The following is a 15,985-nucleotide window of genomic DNA, read 5'->3' as shown; positions in this document are numbered from 1 at the left end:
TCTTAATTTTGACTCCTAGCTTAGTATTTTTAATTTCCTTCTTTGTTGTTGCTGTTCTTTGATCCTAAGGTTATTTAGGAATGTGTTGCTTAATTTCCAGATATTTTAGAATTTTCACATATATTTCTGTTAAATTGCTATCTAATGTACTGTGGTTCAATAACATACTCTGATTTTGATGCCTTGGTAGTTCATAAGGATTAGTAGATAGACCCGCCTGTAGAATATATTGATTTTATATGCACTGGAAAAGAATTCTGCAATTGAGGGTATGGTGTTACAGCCTTGTCATTTAGATAAAGTTGTTTGATAGTGTTGTTCAAATGTCTTATATCTCTACTAATTTCTTATCAGCTAACTCTATTCAGTATTGATAAAGAAGTAGAAAAATTTCAGGGGCGCCTGGGTGGCTCAGTCGGTTGGGCGCCTGACTTCGGCTCGGGTCATGATCTCACAGTCCGTGAGTTCGGGCCCCGCATCGGGCTTTGTGCTGACAGTTCAGAGCCTGGAGCCTGCTTCGGATTCTGTGTGTGTGTGTCTCTCTCTGCCCCTCCCCTGCTCATGCTCTGCTTCTCTCTGTCTCAAAAATAAATAAAAACATTAAAACAAATTTAAAAACAAAGAAGTAGGAAAATTTCAAACCAAAAAGGTAGGAAAATCTCCAGCTGCATTTGTGGATTGGTATAGGTATCTATTTATATTTCCTTCATATATTTTGAAGTTATGCTGCTAACCGCTCATGCTGTCATTTTTAAAAATTTTTTAAATGTTTTATTATTTATGTTTGACAGTGAGACAGGACAAGCAGGGGAGGGGCAGAGAGAGAGAGGACACACAGGATCTGAAGTAGGCTCCAGGCTCTGAGCTCTCAGCACAGAGCCCAACGTGGAGCTCGAACTTCATGAACCGAGAGATCGTGACCTTAGCCGGAGTTGGACGCTTAGCCAACTGAGCCGCCCAGGTTCCCCTCACCCTGTCATTATTACCATCGTACTCTATTGTGGAATTTCCATTTCTAACACTGTGAAGTACCCCTCCTTTTCTCTAGCATACTTCCTGTAGGCATGTGACTTACTAATACTAATATACCCATGTCAGCTTTATTATGCTGGGTGTTTCCATGGTATCTCTCGTTTTACTTTCAGCTTATCTGTGTTGCTGTATTTAAATGTGGCTTTCTTGTAAACAGCTCGCACTTCAATTTTTTTTTTCCATACTGAAAAATCTTTTGTATTTACTTGTATCGTTCAGAGAATTTATGGTTGTATTTATGTGTCTAGTCTTTATTTTCCTGTTCCATCTTCTATGCCTTCTTTGTTTTTTAATCTTTCTTTTCAAACGTTTATTCATTTTTGAGAAACAGAGAGAGGCAGAGTGCCAGGAGAAGAAAGGCAAAGAGAGAGGGAGATGCGGAATCCAAAGCAGGCTCCGGGCTCTGAGTTGTCAGCACAGAGCCCGATGCGGGGCTCAAGCTCACGATCCCCGAGATCATGACCTGAGTCAAAGTCAGATGCTTAACCGACTGAGCCACCCAGGCTCTCCAATGCCTACTTTTAGGTGAATAGAGCAATTATTTTAGCATGTCTTTTTATGTTTTCTATCCATGGTTTGGCTCTATATATTCATGTGATTTTCCATGGTTTTTTTTTTTTTTGGAGATTACAATATACATAAAATACATGATTCATGACTGATAAAAACACCTCTTGATAATGTAATTCCATTCAACCACCTCTTTTGTTCTTAGCGTCATATACTTAACTTGTACATTTCTCAAATCCCAGGTGACATTATTCTATTTTGTTTAAAAAGTTGTCTATTAAATAAACCAGATATATTTAGAGTACATCAGATTAGATAGATAGGGTTAGTCTAGAATTTTCCTGTTCTCTGCGATCTTTATCCTGTTTGGCTATCTATGTTTTATTCTGTACAAAAAAATGGATTTCTCTTTTCCTATGCTTTCAAATAGTTTGTCGTACTGGAGTTATCTGATCTTTGAAGGTTTGGTAGAATGCTGCTGTGTCACCACCTGAATTTTTTAAAGTGTGAGAATTCTGGAAGAACTGGACATGTTCCACCGCGGCCCTCACATGTTCTCAGCCTCCAGCGCTATTCTCCGCTACTCCCTCCTGCACTTGAACTGTGCCCCTACAATTGCTCCTCCCCACCCCCACCTGTCTTAATTCCGGCTGCTATCCCTGAATACAACAGGATGGGGGCTTATAAACAACAGAAATTTATTTCTCACAGTTCTGGAAGATGGGAAGTCCAAGATCAAGACACCAACAGATTTGGTGTCTGGTGTAGCCTCTTTCCTGGCTCACGGTCATGTGACAGTCTTCTTACTGTATGTTGACATGACTAAAGGGGTGAGGGAGTTCTCTGGGGTCTCTATTATAAGGCACTAATCCCATTCACAAGAGCTCTACTCTTATGATCCAAGCACCTCCAAAAGGCCCCATTTCTTAATACCCATTGAGGTGAGGTTTCAACACGTGAATTTGGGAGGGAACGAGCATACGTTCTATAGCAGTACTCAATGCCTAACTTGTGGCTGTTACTCCCTAAGAACAATTTCTCCTTCTTCCAAGAAGGTTTGACCAACTCTTTTCAAAACTAGCTGACTCCAGATCTGATACCTCTAAATTCTGCCCTTCGTCCCCAAGATAGAACACTCCTTCAGACTTCTCTTGTGGCTGGCATTAAAAATAAGGGCTTATGATTAACACTGCGCTGGTTTATTTTATTGCACAGAAATTGGTGTTCTGAACAGGATTGGATCTGCTGTTGCTCAGCTCAGGCCGTTTTGATAAGGATAGTGTAAAGGAGAGGTTCCTTGATGTCCCTTGACCCTCCTTGGAACACTAGTGATATGAAAATTGCTTATGTCTTATTCTCAATAGATAAGTGCCTTATTTTCTTATGTTGAAGTGGCATCTAAGGCTTTATTTTTCTTAGTTTGTGGTGAAAAATCTTTATTTTGATTCCTTTCACTACACAAGGCTCCCAAGTGATGGGGTGTGTGCGCACTTACCAAGATTCTTGGGGCCAGACGATTTGTCTCTTTGTTTTCAACATGGAATATAGACAACCCATCACTCAGCAAACCTCCAGACATGTCCAGCTTCGTAAACTTTGGCGATTACCAAGGACAACTGGATTGCAGCAGCCACTCTGGTTGATTTGGGATATAAATAAGTTAACCTATTTGTGTGCTGCCTTAGAATCAGAGGGTTCAGATGTTTTAACGATTCTATGGTCAACGATTTTGAATGGCATAAGAGGCCTCTAAAAGAAATTGATATTTTAAAATGTCTTCTCTTAAATTCTTCTTAGGGGCGCACGGATGGCTCAGTCAGTTGAGTGTCTAACTCTTGATTTCGGCTCAGGTCATGATCCCAGGGTCATGGGATCAAGCCCCCACAAAGCGCTCCACTCTGAGCATGAAGCCTGCTTAGGATTCTCTCCCTCTCTCTCTCTCTCTCAAAAATAAACAGACAAACAAACAAACAAAAAACAAACAAATAAATAAGTAAATACATTCTTCTTAGAAAATCTGACAGAAATGTGGAGGATCTAAAATTCAAACTGAAACTCCCCTTTCTGTCCCTCTTGACTCAATTTCAGATTGGGGACCTTCCTGGAACCCATGCCTTAAGTCCTGCTGCCCCTTGATTTGCACCTTTCTCCTCCTGCTCCTATACCAAGTCTTATCCCTTTCTTCCGTCTCTTCTCCCTAAACATGCCTCTATCACCACACAACACCCTTTCAAAGATCCTGGATGAATCTTTGGATATGAGTAAAAAGACATGCATGGAGACATGGATGGAGTTGATGACCAGCTTCACTGGTCTCATACCTTTAAACCTTGGTCAAGAGCAGATTTGATCATCTAATTTAGGATTTTCTAAACTCTGGCTAAGATTTCAGGATTCTACATAGGATATGGGTTCCAGAGGCACCTGGGTGGCTCAGCCGGTTAAGTGTTCGACTCTTGATTTAGGCTCAGGTCGTGATCTCGCAGTTCATGAGTTTGAGCCCCTCATCAGGCTCCACACCGACAGTGAGGACCCTGCTTGGGATTTTCTCTCTCCCCCTCTTTCTCTGTGCCTCCCCGACTCATGCTCATGCTATCTCTGTCTCAAAATAAAGAAAATTTAAAAAAGAAAAAAAAAGGATATAGGGTCCAGAAGGTCCTGATCTCTGTCAATTTAACAACAACAAAGAAAGTTAGGGAAACAATGAGACTGATGACCACATTCCAGGGATACTTTGGTTCACTGAGGCAGTGATATCCCAATTACTATTTCCTTCTTTGTTAATGGTCTTAGACCTGAGCTGACATTCACTCCTAAGCACTTTGAAGAGAGAATTTACAAATCAAATTACATAACTTTGTATTAAGCATTAATGTTAATTTAAGAAAAATAACACCTCTCTATGTAGTGTAGGCAAAAACACCTGTCGATATCGCAAGGAAGGGCACGCTAAGGACAACTGCCTTACCTCGGCTTCTAGAGGGACTTGACTACTCACCGCACTTATTTCCATCTATCATTGCAATACTTTAAAGCCCTCCACACTTCTTTGTCCCAGAGGAAGGTGAAAGTTATGATTATCATGTGCTTATCAGGGTATTTCTTTGCCTCACCATGATCTCCTTGAAACCCTTTTTAGACAATCCAAATGTATAACCCTTTGTGCATGTAAGAAACGAACAAGGAGATTATTAAGCTAGAGATATAATCACAACTCGTTCAGGATGGGATATGTAGTCTACTCAGACTTGGTTGAGGAGAGACACAAATAGATAATTCTGGAGGCACATTTCTTCCTTTTTTAGCAGTGGGTCTGAGTTAACTCAGTGCAAAAAAGGGATGATTCCAGAAACAGAGCTTCAAAGAACCACCTTTTATAAAAGCCTATTTAATTATCCAGGAACCTCTCACTGCTACACAATTGACTATATGTAGCCACTCTCTCTTACCCTATAAACATGTAGAACAATACAGAACACGGGCTGTTCTACTGGAATCCTTTTCATGATGGATTTAACTATATTCTACCTGAGCGGACTTCTCTGCAGAGCAGTGAGGAGTCAAGACCATGCATTCTGAGCCCCCTCCCCTCCATCCATGCTTCGTCCCAATGAACCTCATATGCAACTGCACCATGGCACCAGGCGTATATAGGTCCGTGCCCCCTCTGCACCACATTGAGTCTCGCTGCTTGCATGTGTGCCTCTCCACAGTCTGCTCTCCACACAGAAATCAGTTATCCTTTTAGGACATGACCTATTTCATACCTTTGGTCAAACCATCTCTTGGCTGCCTGTCTCATTCAGAGAAAAATTCAAAGTCTTTATCGTGACCGGCTGGGCCCTTTGGGATGTAACCCTCAGCTGCCACCCCTGTCACACTCCCGCTCTCCCTCATCCAGCCCCTCTCCACCTTGATCACTCCAGTCCATGCCTTTTTGCAATACCTCAAGGTCATGAGCTTTTGTTCTTTCTCTGGCTTGCCCTGTGTCCCGCCCCCTCACTTCCTTCTCAGCTCAAAGGTTTTCCTCTCTAGAGGCTTCCTCTGACTCCTGTTCATAAAATAGTGCTGTTCCTCCAGAACTCTACTCCCTTGGCCTTTTAAACATTTATAGCACAGATCACCAGCTTTCATATTCTATATTTACTAATTTACTGTACATCTCTCCTCCTATAAGCCTCATGAAAGCAGAGACACTATTTTGCTGATGATTGTCAGAGGCTAATGTGCAGGAGCTCAAACAGTAAGTGTTATATTAATTAAATGAATGAATATTCTCTCAAACTCCTTGCCTTTAAGCAAGGTGTTCTCCTTGCATAGAAAATCTCCACCCTCGGGACTCCTGGGGGGCTCAGTTGGTTAAGCGTCTGGCTTTGGCTCAGGTCATGATCCCACAATTCGTGGGTCCGGGCCCAGTATTGGGCTCTGTGCTGACAGCTCAGAACCTGGAGCCTGCTTCAGATTCTGTGTCTCCCTCCGTCTCTCTCTCTCTCTTTCTCTGCCCTTCCCTCACTCACACTCTGTCTCTCTGTCTCTGTCTCTCTCTCTCTCAAAAATAAATACACGTTAAAAAATTAAAAAAAAACAACAGAAAATCACCACGGTTCTTCCCAATTTCTAGACCCAGACTTATAAAACACTTACTGGGCCAAATTCAATATATGGCAACTATACTTTGATATTCTGGGACAACTTTGTTGAAAATACACTATTCCCTTGTCTCCAGACATGATATGATACTTAACAAGTGATATGAACCGTGAGATCATGACCTGAGCCGAAGTCAGATGCTCAACTGACTGAGTCACCGGGTGCCCCATGTTTATCTGTTCACTTTTCTGACTTCCTAACTAAACTATGAGTTTAATATGCCCAAAACCCATATTTTATTCATCTTTTCATTTTCAGGGCTTAATGCTAGATATGGCACATAACAAGAGCTCAAGAAATTTTTATTAGTTAATGAATAAATTCCACTTCTATCATACTATTCTTCCAGGTTTATCATAGCCTCCTTCTTTGAAAAAGTAAATAATTAGGAAGTAATGTACCCAAGATTGAATTAGGAAATACCTGAGTGGTATACCCATGGCTGTTCACCCAACCAGAGATGTGAAATCTGGGCTCTTGGGATTAAAAATAAGTCATATTAACTGAAATAGCAAATATTCATTGATTTTTGACTTCACCAGCTATCTCAGAGCTTTTAGCTATTACAAAGCATGCCTTTCTACTCTCAAATTTCTGAGCATTTCCTACAGTGTCCCCTTTGCAAACAAGTCCTCCAAGTAAGCAGGTATCAGACTTGATTATGTGTAAGAGTCCTGGGTTTCTTGTTAACAGGCAGGTTCTGGTTCAGTGGGTCGGGGTGGGACCTGACCATCTGCATTCCTGACAGACTCCCAGCTGATACTGATGCTATCCAAACTCAGACTGCACTTGGCCTTGCAAGGCTATAAGCTACAACATGCAGGGGTCCACCAAAGGTTCTTCATCACTGAATGAGAAAAAAAAACAAAAACAAAAAAACCCTATCTCTATGGCTCTATACCAAACCCAGCAATGATGATCGTGATGTTTATTTGCAATGATGACTGAGATGTTTGTTTAAGGGTTTGCATATGTATCTACAAAAAGTAAGCTGAGCATGACAGAAGTAAGAGTTACTGCGGATAAATTCGAAAGAACTGCAATCCTGAAGTGTCTAGACCACACCAGTCTAAACGTTTCTACATAGCCCTACCTTTATTTCACTTTCTAGATTAAAAATATGTGAATGTGACATTCAAATTAAGAGGAAAATGAGAACAAAGTAGAAGAAATTAAAAGAACAGAAACAGAACAGAAATTAAATAAGGAAAAGATTTGAGGTAAGCAACCAAATAATTTTTCTCTTCAACTAGCTAAAATCTCTGGCTAAGGCCCCTGAGTGGCTCAGTCGGTTAAGCATCTGACTTCGGCTCAGGTCAGGATCTCGCGGTTCACGGAGTTTGAGCCCCGCGTCGGGCTCCGTGCTGACACCTCGGAGCCTGGAGCCTGCTTCGGATTCTGTGTCTCCCTCTCTCTCTGACCCTCGCTCATTCATGCTCTGTCTCTCTCTGTCTCAAAAATAAATAAACATTAAAAAAATTGTAAAGAATTTTTTTAAATAACATAAAATACAATAAAAATCAAATCAAATCAAATCAAATCAAATCTCTGGCTAGATTGGTCAAAAACAAACACAGAATTAGGCAGTATTAGGAATAAATATAAGAAAGTCTCTAAGGTACAGAGGAAATTGAAAAAAAAAGCAAACCTAAATGAAATATATAAAATATTTAGTAGTCATTTGAAATGTAGATAAAAGCAAATGTCCTAGAAAAGACATAGAGACAAGGGGGATTAAGAGCACACTTATTGTGATGAGCGCTGAATAATGTATAGAATTGCTAACCATTATATTGTACAGCCAAAACTAATATAACACTGTATGTTAATTACACTTCAATAAAAATCTTTTAAAAATCTAAAATGGAAGATTATGACTTTTTTCATTTATTCATTCAAAAACACATAAATTATCAAATTATCAGAAGAACTAGAAATCAAAATAGATAATTTACCATGAAATTAAAGTATTTATCAAATATTGATTTTTCTCTGAGCTATGGTTCACATTTTCCTGTGCTATTTTTAGATTTTTGCATGTCTTGTAATTTGTTATTATAGATAGATAGCATTCCAAATAGTATGTTTAAGAATTTGAATTTTTTTTTTTAAATGAATGTTAGATTTTTTTTCCTGGAAGATAATTAAGTTACCCAAGAGCTGGAATATTTTGAGGCTATTTTTAAGCTTTGCTATGTCGGGTCTGGAGTCGCCTTTACTCTAGGGATAATTTAATCCTACTGCTCAAATGTGATTCATCTGAAGGCTGAATGCCCCAGGGATTAGAAAATTCTGTCCATTTTGGCTTAAGATCTGAAATACATGCCCACTCTGTATGGGCTTAGAATTGCTCATCTCATGGCATCCTGGCCCCTTCTTGCCTGGGTTCATGAAATGTCACCTTATGCATGGGCAACTCAATATGCAGGCCCAAAAGGAGCTCTGAGGACATTTTGGGGATTATTTTTCTCTCTAGCTCCCTCCTATCCTAAACTCTGCCCCACAATTTCCGGTCCCCTCATCATCACAGAACTGAACTGAATACAGCTCAACAAGACAGATATGCTCTGCTTGGAGTCAGTCCTGGGCACTAAATTCTACAGTGTGCGTGTGTGTGTGTGTGTGTGCGCGCGCACACGCGTGTGTGTAGGAAGAAAGCCACAACTGTGATAAGGCTCATCTCGCTCATTTCCTTTCCCGGGGGGCACAGCTCTTTGATGCCTGTTATCCAATATCTGGAAATCTTTATTTCATATATTCTGTGTGTGTTTTTAGTTGTTTCCAGCTAAGCCTAAGTCTAGTCCATTTTATTGCATCGTGGCGTGAAATGAAATCATCATGATAAGCTTTTATGGAGGGGAGTCAACTGGTGAAAGCAATAATTGAATATGGGTTTGAAAGCAGTGGGAAAAATACAGAGACGTGTACGTCAATCCCTAACGTCAGGAATGTACAATTTAATGTGAATGTTTCAAGATTCCCCTATTAGAATGTATCAGGAAGATACAGTCTCCCAATTTTAAAGACTTTCTTGTGTATTCATATGTCCTATGTCAGAGATCCCCATGCCCGGCTTTAAAACCGAATCATTAGAGACCTTAAAAAAATGTACAGATAACTAAGGCCACACACCACACAGCTCTGATTCAGCTAGTCTGGATGGGACCCAGAAATCCGTATTTTTAAAACGATCTTCTCAGGTGGCTTTTGTACAGCCAAACTTGCACATTCTGACTTCGCTGCTTTAGATTATCTTCTGGGAACCGTAAACTTCTCAAAATTGTTCATGGTTAAGTAGATACCAATCTGGGTTCTTTGGTCTTCCTCTTCTCTCTCCCGAGGCTATCTTATTACTCAGCCTCTAGCTGTGTCGTAATATTTCTTGGAAAGCCTCGATGGCCCCCCACGTTTTCCAATCTTTGTAACACAGCCCTTTGTCCCACATCAGGTCACATGAGGAGATTTGCAGGGCTGTCTCCTTTACCACCATTGCTATTTGGAAGAGCATCTAGTGAGTTTCACCCAACTCTTCTCTAAAATGCGCGTTTACCCAAATGAAAGCCATTGGCTTTCACAGTTGGGCCTTTCTGCTTGAATGGCTTTTAGGCTCTGGGGCCCGGAAGGAACTTCAGGACACCATTCCGTGACTACAAAAGATGGCCGGGAGTCCTATTCCCTCAGGGCTCAGTCTTACTCCCTATTGAGATCTGAGACTTTGGATTCCCTTTTTCTACCTAGCACTGTATCCTAAGGAAACCCCACATTGACCTCTGCCTTTAGAAACTTCCATGAGGGAAAACAATTGGCCTCTTTCTGGGTCCTTGGGACGAGCCAGCTGGCCGGCGCTCCCTTTTCCGCAGCTGTGTGGAAGCCTTCTCTGCAACTCGACCTTCACACCGTAGAAAGTCAGTTCTGATCTGTGTGGTCGACAGTGTCCCTTGGCCGTGAACCACGTCGTCTCGTCTTACACACTTGATCTAGGAAATTATTTAAGTTCAGCTGCATAATGAGAAATGTCACATAATTTCTAAGGTCACGATTGAAGACGTGCCCCAACCCAGTGAAAGAAATGCAGGCCCCAGTGTGGGATTTGGGACTGCCGTGATGGCTGACTAGATGTGCTTGATCTCTGTTTTCAGAGCTTCCTTTGTAGCTCATCCTGACAATCAAAAAGCCAAATTTTGGCAGTATTAAAAGTTAAGAGAAGACCATATGCTAAATTCCAGGGGAAATTTCTACTAATTGAAATGTTGATGTAGGAGGAAAAAGATGTTCTTGTGCAAGATGCCACATGCATCAAACCCTGAAGCAGAGGAAACAGGCCCCCCAAAAGTGGGTAAAAAGAATTTGCTTCAGCACTGCCCTCCCGTGGGCCTGCTCTCCCTGAAGCATGCCTTAACCATAAAAGTAGGTAGTTCTTGGGGCGCCTGGGTGGCTCAGTTGGTTTAGCGTCCAGCTTCGGCTCAGGTCACGATCTCACAGTTTGTGAGTTCGAGCCCCACGTCGGTCTGTCTGCTGTCAGCACAGAACCTGCTTCCGATCCTCTGTCTCCCTCTCTCTCTGCCGCCCCTCAAAAAATAAAGAAATATGAAAAAATATAGGTCACTGCCATGTAAATATACATTAAAGTATTCTGAAACCAGGAACTTCAGCTCTACTTACCTTCCCATCAGTTTCTATTCCAATACACCCATTCAAAGGGATCAACACTAAAATCAGCAGGTCAACACCAAACCCTAAAATTAAGGACAATAGGCACAGTGCCACCAAAGCCAGTTGGTTACATGAAGAAAAGTTCTGAGAAAAAATAGAAGAGTGGGAGAAGTGAGTGTTGGGTGAGCATTGTGAATTCGCCCATGCATTCATGCATTTGTTTTGCAAGGCACGGGGTGCACAAGAGTAAACAAGAGATCCTGTCTCACAGTGGAGAGAGAAGACAAAAAAGCAAATAAAAAGAGTACCTGCAAATATCTTTTTTTTTTAAGTTTATTTATTTTGAGAGACAGAGAACCAGCAGGGGAGGGGAGAGAGGGACACAGAGGACCCGAAGCATGCTTCGTGCTGACAGCTGTGAGCCCGACGTAGGGTTGAAGCTCACAAGCCGTGAGATCCCGAAATTACGACCCACGCCAAAGTCAGCTGGTTAACTGACTAAGCCACCCGGGCGCCCCAACAAATATCTTTTAATATCAAATCTGTTCTCTGAGGTTTTTAGTGAGAGAGATTATTTTATCTGACTATAGTTGGTTTCTATCTGTTGAATGGGAAGGTTTAGATGCCAGGTATAGATCTAAAAATTTATTCAAATGCATTTGGGTTTTGAGTTTCAGTAAAAAGAATTAGAATTTGGGTTTTGAGTTTTGGAATAAAGAATTAGAATAGGGAGAGTATTGGATGCCGTTAGGATACCTGTGCTTGCAAATTGTGATAGATTCCACGAAGACGAAAACAACATGTTGTGGTTGATAAAAAAAAAATGGAAGGGCTAGTTTGGGAAGAGTGATAAGACCACTCCTTTCCAATAGGGTGATGTTTCAGAGCAGATCTTCAGAATGAGAAAGAGCTAGCCAAGGGGCGCCTGGGGGGCTCAGTGGGTTAAGCGTCCGACTTCAGCTCAGGTCATGATCTCCCAGTTCGTGGGTTCGAGCCCCGCCCCGCGTCGGGCTCTGTGCTGACAGCTCAGAGCCTGGAGCCTGTGTCTAATTCTGTGTCTCCCTCTCTCTCTGCCCCTCCCTTGCTCATGCTCTGTCTCTCTCTCTCAAAAATAAACAAAACATGAAAAAATTTTTTAAGAGCTAGCTGAGTGAAAAGTGAGGGGAAAATGGTCTTCCTTCTGACCTTCATGGGCGCTTAATTAAAATGTCACGGGAGGGGCACCTGGGTGGCTCAGTCGGTTAAGCGTCCGACTTTGGCTCAGGTCATGATCTCACAGTTCTTGGGTTTGAGCCCCATGTTGGGCTCTGTGCTGACAGCTTAGAACCTGGAGCCTGCTTGGGATTCTGTGTCTCCCTCTCTCTCTCTGTCCCTCCCTGCTCATGCCCCTCTCTCTCTCTCTCTCTCTCTTTCAAAAATAAACATAAAAAATTTTTTAAATGTCTCGTTAAAGGCTATAGGGTATAAAGGACAGGAAGAATACTAGTAGGTCTGGAGTGGGTGGGGGCTGTGCTGAGGATGGAGATTTGGGAGACCCCTGACCCTGTAGGACCTGTAGTGTTGGGTCAATGTCTGGACCCATTTCAAGGGAAGGAGCCAGCTACTTCTGGGCTACCCGTGACAGTGCTCTTCAGAGTGACTCCCCTGGCCCATCAGAGAACCCAAGCATCAGTGCAGGAGAGTATCTGTTACTCTCTTCATGAGGTTTTTAGACTAAGATCCTAGCAAATGGAATTGCTGACATCCACAGGAACTATGGGATCGGTACGGAAACCAAGTGACAAATGCCACATGGATGTGTCACTTCCGTGTTCAGCTGAGTAAACAGATGGAAAAAATAACCAATAACCTCATCAAGAAAAACAACGGTCTTTATGCAGCATAAATCAAAGGCATGACAAGCCCAAAGGATGAGAAAAGAGGTCAGTACAATCACTAGGGATGAAGGTCTCAGACGACCAATGAAAAAGGAGATGCTGTTCCTGTCGCAGCCCTTGGTGGCCAGAGTCCCACGGCAGGCAGAGGCATGTGTGAGAAGGCCGCGAGTCTCCGTGCCTAAGGTGAACCTCATACTCTGGGCTGTGGACATTTACGTTGATTCAGCCTGTCACTAATGTAGCCGCTTATCTCGTTATGAGACATTCATCTTCTAGACATAACGGGACTTCCCCGATGGGTCAGGACACTGACAACGTGGCAGGTAGCAACGGCCGAGAGAGACCAGATAGATACAGCTAAATCAGTATTTGGAGACGTTAGGCTGGAACAAAAGTCCAGATCTGGGAAAAGTAGCCTCGTATGCTGATGTTTCTGCACGGACATGAATTCGCTGCCTGCCATACTTCTTAGAGGCATGAGCAATGGATTGATAGCATCAGTCTGCATCATCGGATTGTTTAACTTCTGCTGTAGGAAGATGAGTTACAGGATCTACAAAACAGGGGCAGGGTCATACGATCTTTGGGCTTAAATAGCAGGCAAATAGCTGACTTTCTTTGGGAACAAACACCACTGGCAACCAAAGAAAACGTCAAAATATTCCACAACATAGAAGGAGAGAGACTTAGCGTGAGGAAGATAGAGGAAGGAAGAGACATTCCTATGGGGAAGCAGAAACACTTTCAGACAGCATTTCGTGGCATCTCGGCACTTGCGAAATCAAAATGGTTTTTATCAATCAAGCCAGAAAAAAAGAAGTAAGATAGCACACTCAAAAGAAAGGGGAGTTGGAGAAAAAGAAAGAAAACAACTTGATACAAATCGTGGTTTAACATCATTGTAAACAGAAGTAGATGCTTCAAAGGCAGGGACCAACTACAGAAAACCCAAACAACGTGGTGCAAGACAAGGGCGAAAAGCTATTTAAAAATGAAAGGGAAGAGGTACTTGGCTGGCTCAGTGGGTAAAGCAGGAGACTTTTGAATTATAACCCCACATTTAAAAAATTTTTTAATGTTTATTTTTGAGAGAAAGAGAGAGAGAGAGCGTGAACAGGGGAGGAGCAGAGAGAGAGGGAGACACAGAATCAGAAGCAGCTCCAGGCTCTGAGCTGTCAGCACAGAGCCTGACACGGGGCTTGAACTCACAAACCGCGAGACCATGACCTGAGCGGAAGTCGGACGCTTAACCGACTGGGCCACCCAGGCGCCCCTTACCCCATGTTTAATGTAAAGATTGCTTTTTTTTTAAAAAGTTACTGGCTACAAAAATAATTTTAAAAAAGTAAAATGAAGGTAAGGAAGAAAAAAAATGGATAATGTGACCAGACAAGAGAGGTCAGATACACAGATCACTGATGTCTTTTAAGGAGGAACAAGGCCAAAAAAGGAACCTCATTATGCATGGTATTCAGACCCACTATGATACAATTAGAAACCGAATGTGGCACATTCAACACACACACCCTGGTGGAGATTTTGGTCCTTTTTGTTTTTGTTTCTAACTGCTTAGGCTTTATGGATTTTACCACTGTTATTTGCATACTATATTTTATATATAAAGAGCACCTATACATTAACAAGAATATAGAAATAAAAACAATATAAAAATTGACAAGAAATTTTTGTATTTTGTAAATTGGTTCTACAAACATGAAAAAATAAAAACACACAATAAATAGATTAAAAATAATAAACCTTGCTACTAATCAAATGTACACCTATAAAAATGCTAATAGGAACGATTTTTGTCATGTTGGTAAAGTTTTCAAAATCATAATATCTTTGTAAAATTGTGTTGATGTTTATTTTTGAGAGAGAGGGGGAGACAGCACAAGCAGTGGAGGGGCAGAGAGAGAGGGAGACACAGGATCCGAAGCAGGCTCCAGGCTTTGAGTTGTCAGCACAGAGCCCGACGCGGGGCTCGAACTCACGGACCGCGAGATCGTGACCTGAGCCGAAGTCGGACGCTCAACCGACTGAGCCACCCAGGCACCCCGTAAAAATCACAATATCCTTTTGAAAAAGATGTGGGGAATGGAGTGCTTGGGTGGTTCAGTTGGTTAAGCATTCGACTCTTGATTTAGGCTCAGGTCATGATCTCTTGGTTCGCGGGATCGAGCCCCACATTGGGCTCTGTGCTGACAGTGTGGAGCAGGCTTGGGTTTCCCTCTTTCCCTCCATCTCTGCCTCTCCCTCACTCATGCTCTTGCTCTCTCTCAAAGTAAATAAATAAACGTAAATAAAAATGATGTGGGGAAAGGGACACAATACATAATGTGTGAAAGTATAAACAATGCAGCCTTGATGGAAGACAGTTCAGAAATGTATTTAAAGAGGGAAAAAATATTCATATTATTTGACCCTCCAATTAAATCATATTGAAAAATGTTTATGAGAAAAAAAAATCACACGTTACCGTGAAGAATAAATACAGGTTATGGGGCATCACGCTGTCTCTCATACGCTAACACGCGATTATGTGTTACACATAGATATTAGATCATGGAAAGAAAAAAACACAAATTTCTAAACGGCCGACTTGTTTTGTTTTTGTGTTTGAGGTAATTTACTTATTCTCTGTGTTTCTCTATAGCTTCCGAGTTTTCCGAAATGAACCCTGATTATTTTTGTAATATGTGAAAATAAATGAGCACAAATAGAATAATAGAAAATAATTCCCACGTAATAGTCCTTATAAACTCAAATTGATCATATATAAATAAGGACATGGAATACAGGTGCAATATACGTGATAAAGTTGATTCATTAGGAATCGGCATTGGACTCTGTAAATAGAATATAGACCTCTCCTCACACACCAGTTTTTAAAATTTTCAAATGATTCGTAGAACACATTAAGCCACAAGGAAGTCCTCAAAAATTCCAAATTGTCGATGTGCACACCACATACTTTCACCGCCGTGTGACAGCAATAGGAGTTTTACCACAGGGAATATGTATAAATAAGAAATACGGATTGTAGATGGAAAAGGCCTCCCTCTACTTGGCTGACTCTCACGTGTATGGCTTGGTAAGATCATCACGAAGGCTAAACTCAGAGGTAAATCGTTACCATTTTATGCTTTCTTCTTTTTAAAAAAGTGAGTTAAGTATTCATCCTTCAAAATGTGAAAATAATGCAAAACACTGATAAGAGTAAGACATGCATTTAAACTGCTGAATTAGTAAGTATGAAAGGC

This window comes from Lynx rufus, unplaced genomic scaffold, assembly GCF_022079265.1.
Source record: "Lynx rufus isolate CCGP_SWC_20201006 ecotype Redwood Valley unplaced genomic scaffold, mLynRuf1.p SCAF_2, whole genome shotgun sequence".
In the NCBI taxonomy this organism is placed as follows: Eukaryota; Metazoa; Chordata; class Mammalia; order Carnivora; family Felidae; genus Lynx; species Lynx rufus.
The sequence above is the reverse complement of the archived record's forward strand: the minus strand, read 5'-3'. Positions refer to the sequence as shown.